We start from the raw sequence: 15,704 nt of genomic DNA, 5'->3' as shown, positions 1-15,704 counted from the left end.
TTCAGAAAATGAATCGAGAGCAAAGAACTCTGAAAGGCCACTAGTTATTTTAGCTGGGGCATAATATTAGGGAGTTTTCAATTTTAAAACTTGTAAAGGACTTTAAAGAACACCATTGAGAACATGAATTTAAACTTCCTGCTGTCAAATATTTTGGTTTCCTGTCAAGTTTTTGCCTGATATTTTAAAAACACAGAAAACCAAATAGTAAATGGCTGACTAACTTGTCAGATTAATGACACTAAGACTTGGTGTCTTGGTAATATAGATGGTATTACACTGCCTTAAAACTCTGCATTAAAACTCTCAAACAGTTCCAAAGGAAGTTGTAGTTCCTTGTATGAGTTTACAGACATGAGGCTTGATTTTCTTCTTAACCTGTCACAGACTCTGAAAAAGCTCCAGTGTTTCAGGAGGTGACAAAGTAAAAACCACTGATTTGCTCTAAAAACCCCATGAATTGAAATGATTGGTCTGCCTTGGGTGGTCTCTGGAATTCCTCTGACTTTAGGTGGATAAAACTTAGAATTTACTATAATCTAGTCATCTAGGCTCCTGTTACTTACAAGAAAAAAGAGATATTTGGAATGAAAATGTCTTCTTTAGGTTCCTAAATTGGACATTTCAAAGCCTAACAAATTAGATTGTGCTAAGACACCAACACACTTAGGTGGCTAAAGCAGGTGATGCAAATCTCACTGCTTAAGTCCCTACACAAAACTGCTCAAGATCTACAAAATCAGAATGAATTTACACTACAGTTCAAAAGCTTTTCATACAGGTAAAAGTCTTGAGCTGCTTTAAATTCCATGGTATCACAAAGAAAAACAGAATTTGCTTGGGTCCTCCTTTATCTGCTTATCTGTAGGGTGATATTTGCTTTGAAAAAACCTCTCACTGCTCCTGAGAGCTGAAAAAGGCACTGAAATTTTTGAGAGCTGCACAAATCACAAAGTCTCTAAAAATGACTAGAAGAGGCCCCAGCTTGTACTTTGAACAAACCCATGCACTATTTCTGTGAGGCAAATATAAATAAGCTTAACTATTTGTGCTTGTAACAGAATCTTGGATTCTTTAAAGACTTTCTTACTCAGGGTAAACAAGGCTTTGTTGAATAATATCATCTGCTACAGCATAGTTCCCAGTCCTGACAGCTGATGATGCTTTGAGACAGACTGTCTTAGGGAGACAACATGCAAAGATGGACGTATACACACACTACTCTACCTGCAAGAATGAGTTGGTTTTTAAGAGTAAAACCATAATGTGTTAGGGAGAAAAATAATTTCTTGGTTAAGGTGCTGGAATAGTATAAAAAAAATGACCTACATCTACATTTTCAGTAAATTCCCGATGATTTTGAAGACACTACCAAACAACAACAACAACAAAAAGAAAAAAAAAAAAACACACACACACAAAAAAAAAAAAAAAAAAGAAGGAAAATCTCCATCTACTGTGGAGATACGTTCTGGGACACCTTGGTTAACCATTGGAAAAAACATTAGATTTTTTTAACCTTACCTTACAGAAATCAAAATTCAGATCTGTAGCAATTCACCTGCCATCATAAGAAAAAAGTATGCAGAACCAAAAGAGATCTCTGGCTCCATCAAGTTTAGCACTCTTTTGTTTTTATCAGGGACAGCTATGCTACGCAATTTCTACCCTAAACTTACCAAATTTTATGTTAAAATTAGTTATGGTGTTTGCCTTTTATATACCTCAGTAAAAGCTAGAGACTCACTCTGTTGATAGTTAGAAGCATTCCTGTTTGTAGTCCAAATTATTTATAGCCAATTTGTGTGCTGCCAATACTGCCTGATTGCTCGTAGGGCTGTACATCTTGCTCAGCAGTTTGGGCTCTGAGTTGGGCCTGTAGGCTGGCTTTCTTCAGAACAAAGCTCCAGTTCCTGATCTGATGAAGTTAGAAAGAGAACTAGCATTTTTTTTTGTAAAGTTAGGTCTTTTGGAAGGTTATCATTTTTAGTGTGTGTATGTGTGTAAAGGATTAGATACTGAAGAAAAATACTTAATATAATATGGTTTATTGTCAATCCATGAGGTTGAATTTTTTTCTGTTTGCTTAGATAGATTCAATTGACACAATTAAACTTTGTACTAAAAACTTCAAAATGGGCAGATACACTGCTCAGAGTGTTAGACTGATATTACTGAATGAAGAAGAGTTTGGTCAAATGTCTGCACTTCCAGGTTATTTCCAAACAACAGCCATGCTACTGAGGTCACATTAACAGGCTAGTAGACCTCAGTAAATTATTTTCTCATGTGTTTGTAGACACTACATGTGCCAGTCTTTATTTATATGGAACTATCTCTTGTTAAATAGAACAATCCTGGCCAGTAGACGAGCAGTTTAATTTTCTTTTTTTTTTTTATTCCAAGATGCAAGTTATCATGTCTCCCCTCTTGAACACATTAAACACTTTCCATTAATAGGATATAAAAATCTATTATTCTGTGCCGTGTAACACCCTCTTGTTTCCACTGTGTCTATCCTTTAATAAGGTAATAAATATCAGTTAGTCACCTAACTAACTGATAGAGAGAGGCCAGATATGGAAGTCAAGCTGAGTTTCACTGTCCAAAGGGAGGAAAGGTGACTTGGAAGCAGAGAGGGTCAGACTCACGTGGGTCTTCTCAGTGTGCCTGTTTGATCTCCCTGATGAGGGACCTGGGCTCTCCATGTGCTTTGGGTTCTCTTCTCAGCAGCAGAGAACCAGAGCTGTTAGAGCAGTAGCAGCAGCAGGGGAGATGGAGAGATCACATGTGGCAAAAATGAGAGCCATGGAAAGTCTGGATGAGAGAGGAAAGGCCTGAACCTGTTTAAAAAAAAAAGAAAAAAAAAAGATAGATTTGTGACAAAACGTGTGAACTGACAGCAGACCAAGGGATACTTTTTGCTTTTACACAAAGTCTGTGCTATTTTCATTTTGAATAATGTAATCTTGTCATCATAATTAACTGATTTAAAAAAAGAAAATTACAGCTCAGAACATGCAGTTTTGTAGATCTTTTGTTTGAACAACAGCTATGGAAGTTTGCAGAATTTAGGGAAGAGGGCACAATTGCAAAGACATCTTGTGTCCCTAAACCTGTTCTTCATCACAGATTGAAATGTGAGGAGAGATGGACAGATGCTCTAAAGAAACTGGATTCTCCTTTCAAATGAGTTAGGATTCAGCACCAACTGAGCAACAAAACTGCATAGACCAAGTTCATCTCAACCACAAGCGGTGTATTAGCTTATACTATCTTCACAAGGCACTATGATAATGCAGTTGTTGGGGGGTTCTTAATACATTAGGTAAACCAGAAAAGGCTGCTGGCTGAGTTAACATCATTTAGGTGAGTGAGTAACTGATTAGACCACAGTAACTCAACCACTTGCAACTACTTCCCCTTATCCATTCTGAAGGTCCTGTGAGAGACTTGAAGAATAGACAGTAGAGCAAAAAAGGAAGGAAACGGAGGGTACAAATAATGCAAATCAATCTTAATGGGAATAAATGTCGTAAAGATGATTGTTGGGAAGCTCATACAGTGTTCTGGAAGTAAGTCCTGAAGTACCACACAGTAAATGATGAGTTAAAAAATATATCATAACAATCTATGTAATGATTTCCTTCCAGTTTATGAGGTAATAGAAGCAAATGTCTTGTGAGAAAAATGTCATGGAATTTTGTTGGGAGACTACCATAATGTGAGCACGCCAGTAGGTTAGATGCAAAAAGGCAACTGTCAGTTTTGGCATTCAGTAAGCTTTGAGTGCCTGGATTTGCAGCCTTAGAGAATATCTTGTAGAATAGTTTTTCATCATGAAATATCTGAAGGGATTTTTGTGTGTTATTGCATCACATGGCATCAGAATGGTTCCAGTTTGGGTCATTGGACAGATTGGAGACCTCAGATCTGTAGAACAAACATCTGTCATTTCAACTGCCTCAGTGACAGACAGCTGTAGGAGGTCGTTTTCCATCACATGGCCAATGATTAGAAAAAGAAGAAAAATATAGCTTGATGGTGGGATTTACTGATGTTGGCTGACAAAAAATGAAGGATAAGAAAAAGAAATCTGGGGTTTATTCCAATACAACAGTTCCTGTTGCTGTCTATGTTTGTACTTTTTCCTGGTCATGACAATTTATCTCTCTTCCATTCCCACCCTTTTCAATACTTTTTTCAGGCTACATCTATTCTTATTATAATTTTGGGGGTTTTTTAATCATTCTGCATGTCATTGTAACACTTCTTAATCTTTCTCATTGGTTTCTGGTTTTGCTTCACCGTTATTTTCTGTATACCTCCATCCACCCTTCTGTTTCTCACTTTCTAGTAAGCCAGTAATTTTTTTTTCTTTTTCTTTTCTTTTTTTTTTCTCCATGTTTGTTGAGTATTTATGTTGCAAATAGACTACCAATTCTGAATGTCAGTTATTCTTGTGATGAAAGTTAGTTGTGATAGAAGTAATCCTTGGACTGACAGAGCCTCTCAGCTTCGTATTAAGGTGGTAGATACAATGAATTGTGGCTCATGAGTATCTACATGATATAAGACGTTAGCCCGACTGGAAAGAATGGTTTGTATATATTACCAAATCCCAAAAGCTTACTCTGAATATGTACAATCTTTAATTTATATATATATGTATGTATAAAATTGTAAAGATCTTTACTACTGCCCTTGACAACTGGACATTTTTCAAACTCCTTGTCCTATTTCAAAGATTGGAAGCATTAGTATTCCTTGTGATTGGACTGTAAAAACTTTATTTAAAAAAAAAAAAATCCACTTCTCTCAGTCTTGTTGTTGGTGGAGGTTGAACTGTATTATTTTAAACTTTCAAAATCACATGTTCTGTGAAGCAGACATCTGTCAGAGGATAAATTATCCTGAACAGTTTAAGCTTTAGAAAATTATAAGCCTGTTTGAAAGTCTTACGAGTGAAAGTATTAAGCTACATTGTTTCGTTGTTCTCACCGAGGAACCCCATACCAACTAGTTGTGTGGGGTTTTTTTTCCCCTGCAACATCCACCTCTAAGGAATGCAGACAATATATTGCAATTGATACACTATGTTCAAGCAGTTCAAGCAATCTCAACAGAATGGATTCCTGTTGCTTCCTTGTCGATAAACCATTTGAATGCTTCGATACCTGTGCATCTCTTCAGAGCTTTAAGACAGACCGAACGACACATTTTGTTCCATGCCAGAAACTTAAGTTATTGTTTATAGTCAACTTTTTCATCCTGCTCTTTAATAAATCTAGTGAAACCAGTCATCTCCTATACATCAAAGAAACTATTTATCTTCCACGCAACCGTGAAAGCAGCCTCCAGAAATCCTATTTGAAGGTTGCAATGAGTCAGATCGCGCTTTTTTAAGGGAGAATATGATTTAGGTTCTGTTCACTGTACAGACAAACAGGTTTTAGGAGGACTTGTCCTTCCTGAATACAGCAGCTAGGAATTTTCATGTAAAATACTCACCAAGTTGACAAACAGAGCAGAGCCGATAAACTCTAGTTGGGACTCTGGGCAGTTGCAATGAAGCCTGGTAGATTAATGAACAAGCAGAGTGAGGGGAGTATTTCGTCTCCGGAGCATGCAGGCTACAGATTCGTCTCTTAGAAAACAGAGCAGTATTTTCCCTCATTCTCTCCCCAGCAGATATAGAGAAAAATATTTGCAGGCATGACTACATTAACAAGAAGGTATGAACTGATGACACTAGTAACAATACCCCTTTTCCAAAAAAGGCTGTGTTTCATCGCAAACTCGATTTGGGAGAAATATATATATTTTGATCTAGAGTCATGAATGCTTTTTGTTCTGATTTCTGTCCAAAAGCAGTAGGATTTCTTTCTTGGCACTGCAAATAATATTTGGATTAGGTTGAGCAACTTTGTATATACAGCTAAGGATGAAATCTTTAAAGAGGGATCTGGCAACTGCCATGAACCCATCACCCACTGGCAGTTAGCAATAATCAGTAGAAATTAATTGATTATTTGGGGGTCCGTGGCACGGTGTTGGTGGGGTGGGACTGCAGGCAAGCCCCTCTGAGGAGAGCTACGGAGCTGCCCCACGCTGCACACAGCCGGTTACAGACGGTTCTACAATGGCCCCCCCAAGCAGTTATGTCATGTTTTCCTCACTACCTGAATATATTTTAAATTACTTTTACCCAAGTTGAGTCTGTTTTGCCTACAACAATAATTTGTAAGTGATCTCCCTGTCTTTATCTTGACTCACAAGCATCTTGTTCCTGTTTCTCATCCCATTTTCTTGTCCTTTCCTACTGGGGAGAGGGAGGGAATGAGCGACTGGGTGGGAGTTCAGCTGGTGGCCAAGGGTAACCCACCATAGCTGTACTCCAGCATGCCGACTTGGAAATGTCAGCCTCTACTCTGAACGTATGCAGTGCTACTTGCCAGCTTTGCTGATTTGATCAAAATCAACACTCCAACACATTTATAGGTGCATGTGGGTACACCGCTTTGGACATGACAGGGGGAATTTCTCTTTATGCTTCTCCACAAAGCTCGGGTCAGTCTCACATGCTTTACACTTCATTACTCACAGAAGGGGAAACAACAAGGCATGGGCAGGCCGTAGCACTTGGGTGGCTGCATTGCCTCATCCTACAACAAAATCTTCATGACTGCAGGTCATGAGACATGAGCCTCGTTCCTCAGACAACTGAGGGAATGAGGAGACCTTAGAACTTGGCCCCAAGTTAGGCACCAAGACTGGATCTCACTAGTATAAGTCTCATTAGTCTGGATTGTTTCATCCTACAGCTGGGGTTCAATTACCTTGCAGCCAGATAATTAACCTTGTGTGTCAGCACAACCAGTGCACAAGTTGCATGATGTGGCCATAAGCAGGAAGAAAGACTTGAGCTCTCTGAAAGGCTCTGAAGCCTCTGTATGGTCATGCTTGCTTGCAGTGAGACAATCTGCCTGAGCACACTGGTACTGTTCACACCTTGAATTTCTGAACCTTGGCTGCTCCGATTTTGACTGGAAAGTTTAATTACAGTTACTTTTCAGACATGGCTGAATTTTTCCCAGTCAATCCATCAGTACCTTGCAACCCATTCTAATGGAAGTTGCTGTGAAGCAAATGCTGGTGGAATTGGTACTGAAAAGTATCAGTGACAATCACATCATGATGGAAATCTGAAGTGAAAAGCAGGTGGGTTTCAGGGAAAAAAAAAATCCACAAAACCTCGCTGTCTATCCTTGAGCAGGGATTTAAGGGAAGTCATATGTAGCATGGAAGTGTGTAACATTGCCCCTTTGAAAATCAATTAGAAGGTTCTCCATCATTCTGCTTATCCTTGCTATCACTGCATAACAAAAGCTGCTGGATTAACAATGTGGCTTCAAGAGGTGTGATACAGTAAAAACTGGTGAAAAAACCCAACCTCTGCTCAACTTGGTTCTGGGTGGATGTAATACTTTGTTTCTGGTCTTTCTACTGTATTTTATGTAATAATACCTCTTTATTTCTGCGGCAGTTGTATCTGCAAGTCTGTTTATGAACTTGGGCTATGTTATACACAAACAGAAAGAGAAAAAACAGGTTTTGTTCTCAAGAGCTTACAAATCAAACCTATAGGTAGATTCGATAATTGTATTTGATAATTATTTGGTAATTATAGTAAAGTGGTTTTGTTTCATCTATATTGCTTTGGATCCACTAGGTTTCACAACAGGCTATAGTTCTCGATAAGCTCTAAATAAAATCAAATTCAGCTGAAAGCTTACATGTTCAAATTTTATCTAAATTTAGCAAAACCATAATAATACAAATCTTTAAATTGCCATCAATTTTCCAAAAGTGGATAACAATATTCTTTGAATGCTTTGGCTAGTTTTTGACATATGTTCTTCAAACTCCACTCTGTCTGATCTTAATGTGAGTCAAAAGTATGACACTCATGGTGTAGCAAGAAGTTGTGACCCACGGTTTTCATTGTTTAATATAAGTGTACATGGCATAATTAAATGTTATCATAAGTGAGGAGGCGTATATTGGCTGTGCTATATTTTTTTCAGCCCAAAACAGAATCTGAACTGTTGTCTTCTGTGTAAAAGCTATTAAAATCGAAACCCTACTAAGCTTTAAACAGAATTGTTATCTTTTCACAGACATGACTGATTGGCCATTGCAAAGTGTTGAAACCCAACTGATTAGGCATTTAGATAATCAATTGCATAATGATCAGCAGCAAATGATGAGGAACCAATAAAACGCATATGCTTAGAAACAAATGACTTGTAAAGACTCTAACTCATACATGTCAGACAATTTAATCATAAGGACTGCAAGCTGTGACCTCTGAGTCAGATGCGGTAGTCTGGCAATCGAGAAAGTAGCAGAGGCATGATGCACTGGTCTTTCCACCAAGAAATGATAAGATTTCTTGTGTAACTTGCTGTAGCTTGAAGTCATAATGTGACTTAACTCTTTTGCTGTTTCAGGTTTCAGCAAACCTCTTCATTGTTGCCCAAAGAAATGCCCAGAATTTGTAAACCTACATGCCGTGTCATAGCATAATACCCCACAAAACCCGGCAAGTTTTCTCTTAGCCACTCTTTCTTTTCCTCCCACTTCTTTTCAAAAGAAGTGCCTGAACCTGTCCCAGCAACTAAGAAACATTTTCATTTTTAGAATGGAATTTGAGTGAAGTTTAAAAGTCTGTTAGAATAGTGGATCTTAAGACTGGGAAGAACTTCACACTTAACCTGGAGAAGAGAAGAAACTTCACTGTGAGGGTGACCGAGCACTGGAACAGGCTGCCCATAGAGGTTGTGGAGTCTCCTTCTCCGGAGATAGTCAAAACCCACCTGGACGTGATCCTGTGCAACCTGCTGTAGGTGAACCTAGCAGGGGGGTTGGACGAGATGATCTCCAGAGGTCTCTTCCAACCTCTACCACTCTGTGATACTATGATTATGTGATTCTGTGATATGTTAAGATAAAAATAATTTTCCTCCCAATAGTTATTAAAAGAAACAGAAGACAGATTTTTGCATTTCATTTTTTTTTTTTTTTTGGATGAACAATTTGTCTTTGCAAAAAGCATTCCATCAATAATCAGAGACAATACTGAAACAAAAAAGAAAAGTCAAACACTTTCCTTCCATCTCAACAGAGAAGCAATCAAATCCCTTTTTCATGATAAAATATCTGCAGACTTTGGTCACTACTGCTTTAGGTGCCTAAGCAACATGGCAGGCTGTGGCTAAACTTGTGGGGTTGGCTTTCACATCACCTCCTGTACACGCCCAACACAAAGGCTTCTATAACCACAAAGTCTGAAGTCGAGAGAAGCAAAAAAGCAATTCACTCTCACTCTCTCCTACCCAGGACTGTAAGACCTTGGCTTTCTGCATACTCCATGAAGAGAAGCAGCCAGGGTAACTGAGCTGGTAGCTGCTGCAGTTAATCTACCAACCTATTCACTACAGGCATTTTTCCATATAGGCACGTAGGATGTAGTTCTCCTGGACCATAAACAGTTTGAAACATTTAGAAACTATTAGAATCTACAGTAGGTCTGATGACTGACTTGTGGGTGAATGTTGCCCAACAGGTCTTTTCCGTGACAGATGCAGGAGCCAGGTTTTGGGTAAAGGTTGTGACTGTTGGTCTCAAACATCCAAGAAATCCTGAACATGATTTTGGAAGGAATGAAAAAGATGCTTTTTTTGGCATTGAATTTGCTGAAGTGACAGATTTGGAGATTTCGAAGTGAGAAATCTTTTTGACACTTGTATATGCCTATGTGTGTATGTCCTGGTTCTGGCAAGGACAGAGTTAATTTCCCAAGGAGCCAGGACAGGTGAACCAAGCTGGCCGGGGGCTATTCCATACCATGTGACATCATGCTCCCCATAAAAGGGGGCCAGGCGGGGAGGGGCGGGTTCGGCGTGTCGGCGTGGCTCCGGGACGGGTCGAGCGTCCGGTCGGTCGGTCGTCGGATCGGTAAAATCGTTCTCTGTTATCACCATTGTTACTATCTGTTATCAGCACTGTTGTTGATTGTTCTCCCTCTCCCTTGCTGTCCCAGTAAACTGCCCTTATCCCAACCCTCGAGGCTTTGCCGTTGTTTTTCCGTTCTCCTCCCCATCCCGCCGGGGGAGGGGTGAGCGAGCGGCTGGGGCTAAACCACGTCAGTCCTTTTTGGCGCCCAACGTGGGGCTCGAGGGGTTGTGATAACGGCAAGTCTGACCCAAGTGTGTTAAAACAAAGTTGTTAAAAGCATTTATGATGTTATTGAAACAGTCACTGGTTATAATGATGTTCTGTTTGCTCACATGGCTCTGTTTTGTAAACCCGTGTTTACTCTATGCAATCCCTGCGGTGCTGTTTATCGCCTCTGGGAAAGTTGAAAGGTGTAATGGGCTGCTAAAAACCACCCTGAGGGCAATGGGTGGTGGGACTCTCAAACACTGGGATACGCATTTAGCAAAGGCCACCTGGTTAGTTAACACTAGGGGATCTGCCAATCGAGCTGGCCCTGCCCAGTCAAAATTCCCACGCCCAGTAGAAGGAGATAAAGTTCCTGTAGTGCACATGAAAAATATGTTGGGTAAAACAGTTTGGGTTATCCCTGCTTCAAGCAAAGGCAAGCCCATCTGCGGGATTGCTTTTGCTCAGGGACCAGGGTGCACTTGGTGGGTGATGAGAAAGGATGGGGAAGTCCGGTGTGTACCCCAAGGGGATTTGATTTTGGGTGAAAATAGCCAATAAATTAAATTGCATGATATTAATAGCGATATACTGTATCAATGGTATGACCATAAGAATCACCCAAAACTAATGAAGGATGGACTTTGAAACTGAGCAAAGTGCCACGATGATGGAACTAGAACTGCCTTCAACTGGTGCCCAGAAACTTCATCGAAAAATCACATCTTTGGCATCCAGACTGTGAGCATGGACCATACCAGATACACCGGCTGTGAAGACTCCGGATGCAGCGTGCAACAATCCAGCTGCACGCACCATTGCTCCTGCTCTGAGAGACTGTAATGGCAGATGGAACCCAGAACCCTGGACTAAATGAACTCAACAGACATTTTAGAGCGATAGCCCATAGAGTAAGGCAATGAGATCTGTAAAATAATCTGGGCATGACGTAGATGGTATGGAATAAGGGGTGGATAATGTCCTGGTTCTGGCAAGGACAGAGTTAATTTCCCAAGGAGCCAGGACAGGTGAACCAAGCTGGCCGGGGGCTATTCCATACCATGTGACATCATGCTCCCCATAAAAGGGGGCCAGGCGGGGAGGGGCGGGTTCGGCGTGTCGGCGTGGCTCCGGGACGGGTCGAGCGTCCGGTCGGTCGGTCGTCGGATCGGTAAAATCGTTCTCTGTTATCACCATTGTTACTATCTGTTATCAGCACTGTTGTTGATTGTTCTCCCTCTCCCTTGCTGTCCCAGTAAACTGCCCTTATCCCAACCCTCGAGGCTTTGCCGTTGTTTTTCCGTTCTCCTCCCCATCCCGCCGGGGGAGGGGTGAGCGAGCGGCTGGGGCTAAACCACGTCAGTATGTCTCTATTTCTATATAAAAGGGAGAAACAGCTTATAGTTCACAGATATAGATAGGTAGGTCACAGACATAGATAGGTAAAGATTTACATTACTTAATAATTCTGCTCATTTCTGGTCAGTAGCTGCTAGACCTTCCTACTAATACTAACCAATACAACGCAGCAGATGAAGGTAAAATTAATGACACCCATTGACCCTTATATTTTTTAGCCTTTAAATTTTTATGAGAGGATTTCATAGTCATAAAATTTTATACTGTTTTTCATTACAAATTTCTGCTGCCTGATTTGTCAGCTACAATAAATAAGACTTTGGTGGATTAATATTGGTATGTTCATGAAAAGCAACCACATCGGGTCACGTCTGAGCCTAAATTATCTCTACTTTCACTAGAAAAAGGAAATCCAAGCATTATGAAGAGACTTATTAAGAAAAATAATCAAATAAAATGTATGACTAATGGTGTCAATTCCTTACAGTGAGCATCTTTGTTGTAATCATTTGGAAATTGAAAGTTGTTCAGATTCCTCTGAAATAAAACCATTTTCTTCCTCTCTTATGTGTCAGCCTTGGGTTAGTTATTGCATTCAGCTAGAGCCTAATAGCAATGTAGTACTGAGCAGAATCAATGTCTTGCTGTATATAGCGATTGCACAAGTTAATTGCTCTTTTTAAATGAAATATATTTCTTTACAGTAAATACACTGGGAAGCAAAGATGATTAGACAGCTACTTTTATAAACATGACTGTGGTATCCACTGATTACTTCACATCACCAGTGTACTTTCAATAAATAAAAATCCTTTGCTTTTTTTTTTTTTTTTAAAAAAGAATATAAAAAGTGAGAATGAAATTATTACTGAGTTTAAAGCAATATACATCCTGTATGAAACATCAGCTACATATTGGGAAGCCATTCATATTCAGTTGTTCAGCAACACACCTTATTGATTTGCTCCTGGAAGACACTCAACCAAATTTTAAAGAATGTTTTCTTTTGCACCAAAAGAGACCAAATGAAAAGTTTACCAGGTCAGTTATTTGCTAGTCAGATAAGGAGGTGGTAGGTTAGCTGAGTGTTAAAAAATATTTAAAATGTGTCATGCTTTGCCAGTAGAACTAACGCATGACTGTCACATTGGAAATAGAAGGCTCAATCCATTTTTTCCAGAATGTAGAGGTTAAAGGTAACTGTACGTAGCTTTCATACAGCACATCTCATCTATTGACCTTGAAGCACTCTTAGTGAAGATGCACACGTTCATGTCTATACCGTGAGGGCAGTCATGCTCTTTAAAGTCTTAGTCCAGGGCAAAGGGCTCATAACAGCACACACAAGTCCCCTCCTGACTGACAGACCTGCGGCGCATGCCTAGGACTTACCTCCTGACCAAACAGCCCATGTTTACAGGGGTTTGCATATGGGAAACGAAGCAAAGCAAATGAAGTGACGTGCCCTCGGCTAGGTAAAAGATTGGAACAGAAGTGTCCTGCCTCTAGGCAGTGTTGCCGTCTGCCTTCCTGAGGTTATGTTTGATTTATAACAACAGGAACTGTCTATTTTCAGGACTCTGGGTTGAGGGTGGGTTTTTTTAAGAAGTGCTGGCTGCTTTTTGCACTCTTTCAATTCTGAAAAGTGAATTAAACATTTACCTGGGTTATCGACTGCATCGTGTTAATCGTGGGTTTGTGAAGCAGCCCTGATATATTGAACAAGATGTTCCTAGGTGATTGCACCATTTTCACCAGCATGTAATCACAATTAAGATAGAAAAAGTTCATTCAAACCATAAAACTAATACTGAATATCCTGAAATTTGCAGTTGTGTAGATAGTTTAACTTCCAGATCGCAGATCCAGATCTTAAAAATATCCACATCTCACTAGAAAACTATGTATTCATAACTAAATTTGACAGCCAGGATGTTTGTTTTATCTATGTTAAGCCATTTTTGAAAGTTAATTTAAGTGTCTTTCAGAAGACTCAAGTTCCTTGAATAGTTAATGGAAAGCGATAAGCTTAAAGCCACCTAAAACAGCTTTCATGAATAATTCTGCCTGACCTCAACCCATAAGGGATATAAACATGAGCATATACAGAATAATATTTGCATGCAGAACTGGTTTGTCCATGGAAACGGAGAGCAGTGTCTGTATGCATGAATCCTGTGAATAAAATTGCTCTTTGCTGAGTTGTAAAGGACAGGGTATGCAAAATTACAGAGATATTTTGAATCATTGATCATCTTGATTATAAGAGGTACTGAAGTTTAGAGCAAGCTAGTAATTTTCACAATTAACTGTGGGTTTGTGATATGCAACCTAAAATTTCTTTCCCTTAATTCAGATTGCCTTGTTGCCTTCACATACCCTTGCAAACTATATTAAGTTTCAGAATACATTATAAAGATAAATATTGGACCTTTCTGCATGTGGTATTATCAATTAGGGGATAATTCATAGAAATCTGGTACAAAACTTTCCAAACTTTAGAGTTATAGGAAAAATAATAGTCTTTCCTGTCTCTGTCACCTGCATTTTGACAGGCTGTAAATATAAGACAAACCTAAGTCATTACACATATATCTATGTCTCTGCTGAAACGTGGCTGCAAGCCTTACAGACTTCTGTATTTCACATTTAGCTGCCCATCAGATGAAATCAGTGTTAACATAATAAGCTAGTTATTGCTGGTATTTAAAAAAAAAAAAAATTATAATAGGGCAAGTGCAGTAGGAGTTCAGCAGCTGCAGAGTAGCACTGAAAGAGCAGTAGTGGCCTGAAGCAAGAATCAAAGTAATTACATCTCTCACAGGAAGTGGTGAGCAGCAGAATTAGATGAGTTATAGGAAAGGAACGTAACCAGTTCACTTCGCCTAGTCGTTTACAAGAGAGATGCTTTCTTCTGCTTTAGAGCAGAGAGCTTCCAACCACAGCTCTTCCTCCTCCAACACCAAATAACACCGACTTTAGGTAGCCAGGATTCAAACAGTGGTTTAAATTGCCCACACAGCAAGCAAAATGCAAATGCATGATAGGCACCGAGTGCGGCGTACCCATCTCCATACATTAGCTAAATTCTATAGAGCAGCACCAATGTTAGCACCTTGTGTGCATGAGGGGGAGGGAAGGACTTCAGTACCTCTGTACTACCACAGCTTTACTGCTTATGAATAAATGCATTAGTATAAAAATAATAAGTAAATCAGAAATCCCGTTCAGCTCCTTGCAGTACAGATGCAATCTGTTCAATACATTTACTACCATTTTGTCCCATCTCATCTAAAGCACCTTGGCTGAGTGGGAGTGCTATGTGCGATGCGAGTGCAAGCTTTGAACGGGCACCCTCAGGAGTGGAGAAGGAAGCGGGACACGTCTGCGGAAAACATCGCTTAGCCGCTACTGGAACACCATGCCCAGTTCTAGTGTGTAACCTTTTAAAAAATCGGAGAAATTTCTGAGAAGTTGTATAAAGTTGTCTTGTATTCTTGAACATATGACTCACGGACAGAGATCACATGAGCTCAATCTACTTCAGGAAAAGATGGGAAGATAATTTACAATTATCCATAAGTACCTATTCAGGGAAAGACCTCTTCTACTAATGTTTCCACAGTATAAAAATCATTGGCATAAAAAGATCCAGCAGATTCAAATTCAAATTGGACTAACTCAGGCTAAGACTAATTAACAGGAGCTGAGAGCAGCAGCGGGGGGTCTGCCTGAGGAGGTAGCTGGTGCCTCCACACCTGGCAAAACCTGGCATCTACTTTATAAATAAAGCTAGTTCACAGATGTTTAACAGGCTCACGCAGGCGTTTCAGCATGGCCAGCGTCACTACATGAAAAAGGGGGTTAATAACTAACGAAAAAACAGAAAATAAAACAGCTTCTCACAACCAGAGGGCCCATTTGTACCAGCCTGGGTCATCAGTGGGAACCCCTTTCCCTTATCCCGTAAGTTCCTATCTTACTATCGGAGGTACCTCAGTGGCTCAAACAGCGCTTGTCTCTTCCTCCTCCTGCGTGTGATAAGATCCAGCTCACTAAGTTTTTTAAAGCTTTTTGTGCAGCCTAATTTTTCCTGCAGTAGGCTTTCCAGAGGCGCA

This window comes from Balearica regulorum, chromosome 4 (genome assembly GCF_011004875.1).
Source record: "Balearica regulorum gibbericeps isolate bBalReg1 chromosome 4, bBalReg1.pri, whole genome shotgun sequence".
In the NCBI taxonomy this organism is placed as follows: Eukaryota; Metazoa; Chordata; class Aves; order Gruiformes; family Gruidae; genus Balearica; species Balearica regulorum.
The sequence above is the reverse complement of the archived record's forward strand: the minus strand, read 5'-3'. Positions refer to the sequence as shown.